This window comes from Monodon monoceros, unplaced genomic scaffold (genome assembly GCF_005190385.1).
Source record: "Monodon monoceros isolate NGI ecotype Baffin Bay Population unplaced genomic scaffold, NGI_Narwhal_1 Super_Scaffold_9, whole genome shotgun sequence".
In the NCBI taxonomy this organism is placed as follows: Eukaryota; Metazoa; Chordata; class Mammalia; order Artiodactyla; family Monodontidae; genus Monodon; species Monodon monoceros.
Genome location: NW_021703786.1, coordinates 5,973,402 through 5,984,936, shown reverse-complemented (window position 1 = coordinate 5,984,936; position 11,535 = coordinate 5,973,402).

Here is an 11,535-nt window from a genome sequence, read left to right as displayed (position 1 = left end):
CAGGGAAGAGCCAATTCTGACTCCATGTTGGATCTGTTTCTTTGACTTTAACCTTTGCTTTTCGTTGCCTTTGTTATTATAATCATACATAATGACCTGCCTCAGGGAACCTTGCCCCTCTGCCTGCATGTTAAACTAAAGTGCCTTTGTTCAGCTCACAGGGAGACAATCTGACCCTGCCCACCTGTAAATGGCTGCAGAAAAGAAGAAATTAACACATCCCCTCCCTGATGCTGGCCAAGCCAGGAAAAACTAATGGCCTTTTTACTTTACTTCCTCCTGCCCATCTCTGTTCTATAAAAGAAACTGACATCCTGACCCTGATAAGCTGGTTTTTTGGGAACCCTAGCCCACCATCTTCTCAGTCTGCTGGTTTTCTGAATAAAATCTATTCCTTGCTTCAACACCTCGTCTCCTGGTTTATTGGGCTGTTCTGCAGCTTGCAGAGCAAGCTTGACTCAGTAACAAATTTGGCGAGCCAGCTAGGTGCCTTGCTGCTCGTGGCTAGCTGGCCCCAGTCAGGGAATATTGGGGCAAGGCCCTAGCAGCGGCTGAGACCATTTTCCCTGAGGATCTTCCCTTCAAAATTCCCCGAAGCGGCACCAGCTACACCAGTGCTTGGCAGTTGAAGCAAGGAACCGACAACCTTCTACGAGTCAATTTTGGAGGGTAAGTCGCTCTGGTGTGTGCACCGGGAATATATTCTCCCCTCAATTTGGGCTTTTCCTTTACAGGACAAGCCAATTGTTTGGTGGGGGTACCGTCTTGGCGAGGGGAATTGTTGGACTTTACCTGATTTGGGAACTGGTTTGTTGGTTTTGGTTTTGATTTTGGTTTCGTGTGAATCAATGTTGGAATTTCTTTGTGCTTTTTGCGTTGGAATTTGTTTGCATCTTTTGTGTTTTGGTGTTAGCAAACTTATAATAAAAGTGGGAAATACTCCATCTATCCCAAAGGAGAACCCTTTGGGGCGTATATTAGATAAATGGGCAAAACATAGCCGTGAGCCTATGACTAAGGAAGACATGATATACTATTGTAATAAGGTGTGGACGCAATATATGTTAAGTTCAGAAAGGTGATGGCTCGAATGGCTTCCTCGATTATTATATGATCTCACAATTAGAAGTGTTTTGATAAAGAGCAGGGAAAAGAGGTGGGATTCCATATGTAGCAGCATTTATGCTATTGCATCAGGAGGAAAAGGAGTCAGAGGGCTGCTCACCCCCCAATGCCGCCAACATATTTACTCCTTTCACCACCTCCTGTTTCCCCTTCCCATGGGGATCGAATAGAAGTTTCTATGTTAACCCTGGAGCACAGGGACCTGGTTTAGTATTACCATCTAAGACCCAACAGGGCACCCAATTTGGACCAGGAATCACTTCTGCAACAGGGCAATTTCCCTTACACCAATATCCTGTAAGAGGCCAGGGAACTCCTTTAGACTTGAGGCATCAGATTCTAATTTCCCCACAGGAGCCCTGGGTAACTTTGACAGTGGGGAACAAGTTGACTGATTTTTCTAGTAGATACGGGTGCCACATATTCTGTGGTAAACGCCAAGGTGGCACAGAAAACATCGCAGTCTATCTCACTCACAGGAGTTTCTGGAGAAGTACAAAACCCTTCATTCTTACAACCTCTAGAAGGCCAACTAGGGGACCTCACCCTGAAACATAACTTCTTATATATGCCAGAGTATCCAATCCCCCTTTTTTAGGATGAGATCTCCTTTGTAAATTAAATGCTCAAGTAACTTTCTCGCCAGAACAGCTTGATATCAGGGTCCCACTGGAACTTAAAGCCTACAAATGGTGCTCATGGAAACTGCAGAGAAGGAAACAAAGTCTTCCTAGGAGAATCTTGCCTGTATCTTTGAGATGCAAATGTCCTATTTGGTGTTCTCAAGAACCCTCATCTCTGCCATCTTTTTAAAATGCAAATTTTGAAAAAAGTGTAAAGTAATTTAGAAATTGACTTGTCAAGGGTAAATAGAAATCCTCAGTGTTATTCCTGTAAATATTTAGCCATCTAGAGAAGTGAGCTTTATTTGTTCCATCTACCAGAAACCCAACTTTAATCCAACCTCTTGTAAACTGATGGGTTTTACATTGCTGTACCTGCAGGGCTGAAATTTTGAAATGAGAACTATGAGTTCTCTCTGTTTGTTTCTGTGTTTGTATGTGTCTTTGCCTTTGGATAACATTGCTGAGGTTGATTTGTGTATGAGCTCTGTTTAATTGGCTTAAAGAAAAGTAAGCACTTACAAACCAAACAATTCTAAATACAAGAGAAATTAAGCTAAATTAGTTTCAGTTTCACGTGAACTGGGAAATATTTAGTATTAAATTAATGTTTAAGTTTGTGATCTAATTAATATAGACATGTCTTTAGAGTCATCAACATTAAGTATAATACTTTCACTGCACCTAGGTTTAATAGAAGTTAAATGAAATCTTGTTATACCTGTTGCAAATCTGTCAGCAAGGAAAGTAACTTGATATGAAGAAACTTCTAAGGAAAGAAAATGTAAATGAGATAAGAACCTTTAGGTCTGAAAAGCTATCTACAATAGTCTCTCCAGATTTTGGTAACTATTACTTGTCTCTTGGCTTTCACTAGAAATTAAGATTTTTAAGAGTCAGGGATTCTATTTAAATTTATAGTTAAAGCTACTGAAAATAATAAAACATTTCAGTGTGGTAGAGTGTGTGTTTTCAGTTATGAAAGTGTGAGGAATGGAAGTACATTTTACTGAGAAAGTTTTATACATGGTCAGGATGAACTAAATTTAGATTGAAGTTAACTAAGTAAACAGATTTTATTAAGTAAGCTAATACAAGACTGGAATTTGACCTCTCTCTCTGTTAGAAGTGCTCCTTTTTGATAACGGATTGTATGAGTTTCTGTGCCCTTAGGAGATCCATATTTGTTTTCTTTTAATCGTTTTGTGATTTTGGTTAAATGAATAAGTATTGTTTCACAGTGACCTATGATCCTGTTGTGTTTTAAAACCTTTATGATGTTTTTAACAAACTTCCCAAATACCAAAATCTGACTAAAACTTTTTTAGCCTCCTCCTGACTCTGGAATACTTCAAAAGAACATCTCGGAGACATCTCAGAGAGGAATGTTAAACTAAGTTTATTTGGCATGTTAAATTATTTCAGAAATATTGTCAAGGGATTGGAGATGAACCTTAGGTTATAGTGTATGTATTAATGTCATTAATATAGATATTCCAAAATTTAATTTGAAGCCCTAACATCTGATATGTCCTGATATGTTATCAATCATAATTCTAGTTATTCTACAATGTTACATGTCACAGAAATATCCAAGTTTCCTGCTAATTGTATTGTACTCAAATCTTTAACCAGGTTATTTTAAGTTTTGTCCTGATGCTTTTACAAAGTGAAGATTTTCAAGAGGACTCATAAAAAGGAAGTTTTTAACAAATATAAGTTTCTGGTAGCCTTTAGATAATATCACTGGACTGGGTAATGAATGACAAAACTAATGGAAAACCTGATTACTTCATCCAGATCAACACTAATTACCTAGGACTGAATAAACTGGTGAATATGGTTATACTTTTTATGGTTTCTATCTGAAAAATTATTGGTTTAAATCTGTGTTTTCCAGGTGTAAGGAAAACTAATTATGACTTCCAGTAATTTGGTAAATTCTACCTTGGTAAGTAGAATTGAAACATTTATCTTTTTCTCTCTGCCTGGTTGATCCTGCTAGTACCATATGCTTGTCTCAGAGATTAAGCCATGCATGTATAAGTATTCATGGCTGGCACAGTGAAACTATGGATGGCTCATTACATCAGTTATGGTTCCTTTGGTTGCTTGTTATTACAACTGGATTACAACTAGTTATAATAATCATTGGTTTAATTTGTTCTTTGTTTCCAAATTGTTTGTGCTTTGTGTCTCCCTGCTGCCCTATGTTTTTGTCAATGTTACCAGCTGCATTACTTATATCCTGTCTATTTTATAAGATTGTTGCCTCTTACACTACCCAGTGTGTAACCAGGCCTCCAGCAAGACTTCTATGGCTAAACATCTTGAGGAAATAGATCACATTTATAACATAAAATAATTGTAATAGTGTGATTCTAGGTATGGGAGGAAGCAACAAGGCAAAGTGTCTCCTGGATCATACTTAGACAGAGGATCCAGAGAATCTTTAATTATCAATAGGGCCTAATCCAAAAATTAACACCTGGAGTGACATATGAAGAATTTCCCCCTGATCTGGGATGAGCCTCCCAGCGCCGTGGGACAAAATTTGATCATGAAATGTCTCCCAAATATTGGTCAAATTCCTGACCAAGAGGAGAAGATGCGAGAAATGGAATATTTCCCTCCATTATCAGTCATCAGCGGTGCTTGCAGCCCCTCAAGGTGAGCTGGTGAGCCCTGAGGGAACTCAGGAAGGAGAATAATACCTGCCATCTAGCAGCCATCCGACTGCAGCCACTCCCTACGGCAAGCCCTGAGGAAACTCAGGCTATGAGAATACACCATACAGGCCCCAGATATCTGAGGTGCGTATCAAAGGAATGATTTCAGTGAGCCTGGAATCTTCCCATACATAGAAAAGTGCTAAATTCCTTAACTTTAGATGCTGCCTCCTGGTCTTGAAGTCCTCAAAATTCCCACTGAATAAAACTTAAGTCTCAACTTTTAGATCATCAGTATTTTTTAAGTCTACAGATGTAAAGTAGACACTTTCCAAAGAGGAACAAAAAAGACAAATCTGAACACTGGCACCAATGGTGGACCCTCCCAGAAAGATCCATCTGACAAAGCAGTTAGAATAGTTGTCACCCCTTTTTCCACAAGATTGTGGAATGGACACTGACAGTGGAAAATTGTAACAGGGAAGAACCAATTCTGACTCCATGTTGGATCTGCTTCTTTGACTTTAACCTTTGCTTTTCGTTGCCTTTGTTATTATAATCATACATAATGGCCTGTCTCAGGGAACCCTGCCCCTCAGCCTGCATGTTAAACTAAAGTGTCTTTTGTTCAGCACGCAGGGAGACAATCTGACCCTGCCCACCTGTGAATGGCTGCAGAAAAGAAGAAATTAACACATCCCCTCCCTGATGCTGGCCAAGCCAGGCAAAACTAATGGCCTTTTTACTATACTGCCTCACCTCCTCCCCCTCTCTGTTCTATAAAAGAAACTGGCATCCAGACCACAATAAGATGGTTTTTGGAGACCCTAGTCTGCCACCTTCTCGGTTCGCGGGCTTTCTGAATAAAGTCGCTATTCCTTGCCTCAACACCTTGTCTCCCGATTTACTGGCCTGTCGTGCAGCAAGCAGAGAGAGCTTGGACTCAGTAACACCCCTATAGGAAATTCTCACCAACCCCCTCCCCCCAAAGAATTGCTTTTGTCCCCAGATTTAGTTCTCTCCATTTCTCCCCACAGGGCAATTCATAGACACAACATCCTTAGGAGCAAACTTCCTAACATCTAGGTGTTTAGTCTGAGTGATTCTCAGCCTTTAGAAGCATTTGAATCACCTCAGACTTGTGGAAACAGATTCCTGGTCTCCACCCCTGAGTTTCTGATTTAATAGGTGTAGGGTGAGATTTGAGAATTTACATTTCTAGCAAGTTCACAGGTGTTGCTGATGCTGCTAATCTGGGGGCTACACTCTGAGAATCACTGATCTAGCAGAACACCTCATGGGGTATCAGCAAATACGACCACCTGGGTTTTGCATGTCAAGTTTGTCCCCTTTGAGGTCACCACTGATGTGATGGCAAGAGAATCTGCTCTGCAGGATTCTATATGGTGGAATCACCTCTTGGTATTGATACAGGTTTCCCCCGCTATCTGAAAGTAGAGTGTTCCTATATGGCATAAAGCCAAAAGTATCCTCCTGCTTTCAAATAAGTTGAGCTAGATCACTTTGCTTTTACAAAAAATGTACGTTAGTACATTAATATGGCAATGGATTTTTTTTCATAAAAGCGAAAATCCTCTTTGGATGTCTCTCAGTTGTTGAGAACAGGGACTAAGGTAGGTGTTTTGTAAAAGCAAAATAGTGCAATGTGAACTTTCAGAAAGTGGGAGATACCTGTAATCTCATCTCCTTGGCTTGCATCATACTTCACGTCTTCTTTCATTTCCTGGTTACTTGTCACCTTGTCCTCTGTTGATTCTACTTGTCCACTCCCCCATAAAGGGGAGCGTTTTCTTCAAAGTCCAGGAGCTCTGCTATTCTCACCTGAGTATTCTGCTCTCCAAGAATCCGCCCTCTTTCTTCTTCTTCTTCATCATCACAGCTGACATTTATTTCCACTGACTGTGTTCCTATGTTCCTTATAATATACCACACTTGACATAAACATATCAGTTAGGATGTTGCTTTTGGTGGCCATGAACAAAAAACCCAACTTTAAAAAATAAGGAAAATTTTCATCTCACATACCATCATATACTCCCAAGGAAGGGCAGTTCCAGGATTGGCTGACTCAGTGCCTCAACATTGTCATCAATGCGTCTTTCCAACTTCCCACACTGCCATTCTTGCCCTGTTGGCTTTGCCCTCATTTCTGCTTACCTCCTGGTTAAAAAAAATGACCTCAGTGGTTGCAGGTATCCCACACAGTCATGACACCATCTCTTTCTCTCTGTATCTCTTTTTTTTTTTCAGTACGCAGGCCTCTCACTGTTGTGGCCTCTCCCCCTTTGCGGAGCACAGGCTCCGGACGCGCAAGCTCAGCGGCCGTGGCTCACGGGCCCAGCAGCTCCGCGGCATGTGGGATCTTCCCGGACCGGGGCACGAACTCGTGTCCCCTGCATCGGCAGGCGGACTCTCAACCACCGTGCCACCAGGGAAGCCCTCTCTGTATCTCTTTTTAAGAGCCAGGCAGTCTTTTCTGGAGGTACCCCAGCGGATCTCCCCATTATGTCTCATTGACTAGAACTGGGTCGCATGTCCACCTCCAGCTGCCAAGAGAATGGGACTACCATGTTGGTTACCCCTGAGTTGGGGTGAGGTCACCTTCTCCGAGTACTTGGCTGTCATTTGGGGGCACAAGGAAGAAGAGGGAAATGATTGTTGGTTGGTTGGTTGGCTTTGAACATAAGAACAGAAACTTATGTTCTGGTTATGTACTGCTGTGTAAAAACACAAAAATAACATTGGTTTTGCTCTTGACTTTGTAACTTGTGTAGGGTTTGCTTGGAACAGCTCATTTCTGCTCCACTTGGCGTCTGTGGGTGGTGGCTTGAAGGCTGGGCTGTAATCGTCTTCAGGCTGACTCACTCACACATCTGACAGTTAATGCTAGGGGCTTTTCCTGGCAGCAGATACATTTTCTCTATGCAATACTGAAGAAAGGGCTGAGTCCCAAGGGCCAGTGTCCCAACAACCAGGCAAAAGTCATATCACCTTTTATGACGAAGCCTCAGAAGACCCCGATTTCTGCTGCATTCCCTTCATTGGAAACAGGTCACTAAGGCCAGTCCCTATAAGTGGAATTAGATTTCACTTTTTGATGGGAGGAGTATCAAGAAATGTGTACACCGTAACATGTACTATCTGATTAAGTCCTCCAAGCAGCCCTGTTCTATTCATTGTTTTTATAGATGAGAAAAGAGACTCATGTTAGAACCTTGAAAACATTATGCTAAGTGAAATAAACCAGACACGAAAGGACAAATAGTGTATGAATTCCACTTCAATGAAGTACTTAGAATAGGCACATTCACAGAGACAGAAAGCAGAACAGAGGTGACCAGGGACTGGAAGAAGGAGAGGGAGTTATTGTCTCATGGGTTTGGAGTTTCTGTTTGGGGTGATGAAATGTTTCTGGGAATGAATAGTGGTGATAATTGCACAACACTGTGAGTGTACTTAATGCCACCAAATTGCACACTTAAAAATGGTTACAATGGTAAGTTTTATATTATGTGTATTTTACCACAATTAAAAAAAAAAAGAGAGATCAGGTTAACATTCTGGCAGATTGTAGCCTCCAAAAATGGCCACAGCACTCTTTCCAGGACAGCATGCTCTTCCAGAACCTTCCTCCCCACCCCCAATAGAAGCTGTCTGTTTCTCCTCTTGTTGAAACCGGGCAGGGCTTTGTCACTACCTTGGTGAATGGTAGAAGTGACACTGTGTGACTTCTGAGGCTGGGGCACAAAGGAGTAGGGCTTCCGCCTGGCTCTCCCTCTCAGGATGCTTTCCTGGGAACTCAGACACCATGCGTGAGGAAGCTGCAGCCCCAGCTGACAGCCAACAGCAACTACCAGATGGGTGAGCTTTCCACCGATTCAGTCCCCAGCCTTCGAGCTGTCCCAGCATATGCTGGGAGGAGGATCTGACTCATGTGAAAATGTACAGAGGCCTGCCCTTGTTGCAGATCCAGGAACAAAATAAATGTTGCCATTTTAAGCCGCTTAGTTTTCAGGTAATGTGTCACACAGCCATGGTGACTGGAACACATACCTAGTGAGTGACAGAGCCAGGACCTGAACCCAGGACCTGGAGCTGAAAGTCCAACACTCAAGATGCCCCACCTCTCTGTGAATGACACAAAAACCTATGCCTGGGCTTCCGTGGTGGCGCAGTGGTTGAGAGTCCGCCTGCCGATGCAGGGGACGCGGGTTCGTGCCCCGGTCCGGGAGGATCCCACATGCCGCGGAGCGGCTGGGCCCGTGAGCCACGGCCGCTGGGCCTGCGCGTCCGGAGCCTGTGCTCCGCAACGGGAGAGGCCGCAGCAGTGAGAGGCCCACGTACCGCAAAAAAAAAACAAAAAAACCAAAAAAACCCTATTCCTGTAGTCTGGCCAGTACATGAATGTCCTGATCTAACTTTATAGTCTATGTATCTAGCACCAAGTGTATCTTCTATTCCTGAAAACTAGCTCCTGCCACTACCCCCCAGCCACTGCCACCCCCAGTGTAGAGGAACAGCTCCATTCCCAGGCATGAGATCATGGGAAGCCTATAAGGAGCCGGTACAAGGTCATCTTCTGTTCACGTCCTTATACCCCCTGGGAAGCTGTCATGAGCCAGTTTCCCATTTCTCTGGGGTTCTGGTGAGACCTGGGCTTCAGAATTTCAAAACCACTTTCCTCCAATCTAGAATTAGCTCCTTAGCAATGGGGTGTCCCATAACTCACATTGCAGTCACTCTGCCTCTTTGGGTGCTGTACAAGAACCATGGGGAGTTGGCACCTTTGGCTTATTGTAACTTTGCTACTTGTAAAAATGGCTGCTTATAACTTTACTGGTTGAATCATTCAGGTGCTGGCCTTGGCCTTGTACGTGTGAACCTGATACCCAGCAGTTCCCCGTTTGTATCAGTCACATCAATATTTGTTGAACAAATTCACTTTTCCAAGGTTCAAAATCTTGAGAGACTATTTAATCCTTTCTTCAAGGTATCCTTCATCCAGATCTGTCAATTCTTCCTCTATAAATGTTCTCATTTCTGCCTCTATTTCCGTGTCTGTTGTCTCTACCTAAATTCAAACCCTAGTCTGCTTGCTCCTGGATTATAGTAAAACTAGGCTTCCTGTTTCCAATCCATCCCCTTCCGATCCATCTTCCACAGTACTTCTAGAGTAATCTTCTTAAAATGCCATTTATAGATGGCACCATATGGTTCACAGACTTAAAGCTGACATCTTTAGCTCCTTGTTCAATGCTCTACAACTTGGTCTTCTGTTATTTCTCCAAATTCATCTTCCATGAACCTTCTACATCAACATTTGCTTCTCGGGACTTCCCTGGTGGCGCAGTGGTTAAGAATCCGCCTGCCAATGCATGGGTTCGATCCCTGGTCCGGGAAGATACCACATGCTGCGGAGCAGCTAAGCCCGTGCGCCACAACTACTGAGCCCACGTACCACAGCTACTGAAGCCAGTGCGCCTAGAACCCGGGCTCTGCAATGAGAAGCCACTGCAATGAGAAGCCCAGGCACAGCACAGAAGAGTAGCCCCTGCTTGCCGCACCTAGAGAAAGCTTGCACAGGGCAACAAAGACCCAACGCAGCTAAAAATAAATTAATTAATTAAAAAAACAAAACAGAAAACACACAAAAATATTTGCTTCTCTCCAGCTTGGCTAGCACTATGTCCTTTGAATATGGCAGAATGGAATTTCCTTTGAGGCTTAGCCTAATGACACTTCCTTTTTTCCTGAAGCATCCCTCCACTGCCAGCTCTTCTGAACCTGTGTACCCTTGAGTTCTCTGTAGTACTCAATGGGCTTGTGGATGAGTCAGAATACAAAATGACTGAAGATGGCAGAAGATAACTAGACAGAGCAAGTTCATTGCCAGTTAATACTAAATATGTCTGAGGAACCCAGCTAGGACTGGTTCTTGGTACGGAGGTTCTTAATTGGAGTCTAGGAGGCCCCTGAAGTTCATTGCAAAATCCTGCTGAATGTGGATAGCAACGTGTGTATGTGTGTCCATAAGTATAGTCAGCTCCTTACAGAGGTCTGCTTGTGGCCCAGTAAAGGCTAAGAACCCCTGACCTACACAGAAGGTGACATAACTTAGTGAAAAAAACAAGCAACAACCCCACTAGATTTTAGAGTCACAAGACTGGATTGGTATCTTATCCCAGCTCTGTGTGACACTGGTATGTCACTAACCTTTCTGAATCACAGTGTACTCATTTGGAAAATTGAAATTATTATCTGCTCTGCCTAATCAATTGGGTTTTTGTGAGGAATAAAGAAAATACTTCATATAAAATTGCTTTATAAATGATGAAATGCTCTACAAATATGTTATTATGCTACTTAATTCCAGACCATATGGTTCTTAAGATTATATGTTCCAGTTTACATAATTTCTTACCTCTCTTGAAATAATAGTTTCTTACTAGTCCTATTTCCTCCTCCTGTTGTCTGGGTGTTTCATTGGTCCGGAGTCCATTGCTATTACCTGAATCATGGTCACAAGCTTTGGTATCAGATACTAAAGGTCACTGCTCCTTTTACCAAATTAAAGCAAGCCTCTTGCAACATGTTACTCAGAGTTTATCTTTTTCTAAGGAACAGAAACTCACTGCAGCTCGGCCCCTCCTTTCCCAGTGGAAGAAAGCATGTTGTTTAAAGCAGTGCTTCTTAAACCATATGTAGTGAAAAACCAGGTGTCTTTTTGTTATTTTAATTTTATTTATCTTTAGCTGCATTGGGTCTTTGTTGTTGCATGCAGGCTTTCTCTAGTTGGGGCGAGCAGGGGCTACTCTGTGTTGCGGTGTATGGGCTTCTCATTGCGGTGGCTTCTCTTGTTGTGGAGCATGGGCTCTAGGCATGAGGGCTTCAGTAGTTGCAACGGGTGGGCTCAGTAGTTGTGGCATACAGGCTTAGTTGCTCCACAGCATGTGGGATCTTCCAGGGCCAGAGATTGAACCCGTGTCCCCTGCACTGGCAGGTGGATTCGTAACCACTGCGCCACCAGGGAAGTCCAAAATCAGGTGTTTTGTTTCTTTCTTCTTTAAAAAAATTCTAATACACTGTAAAAAATTAAT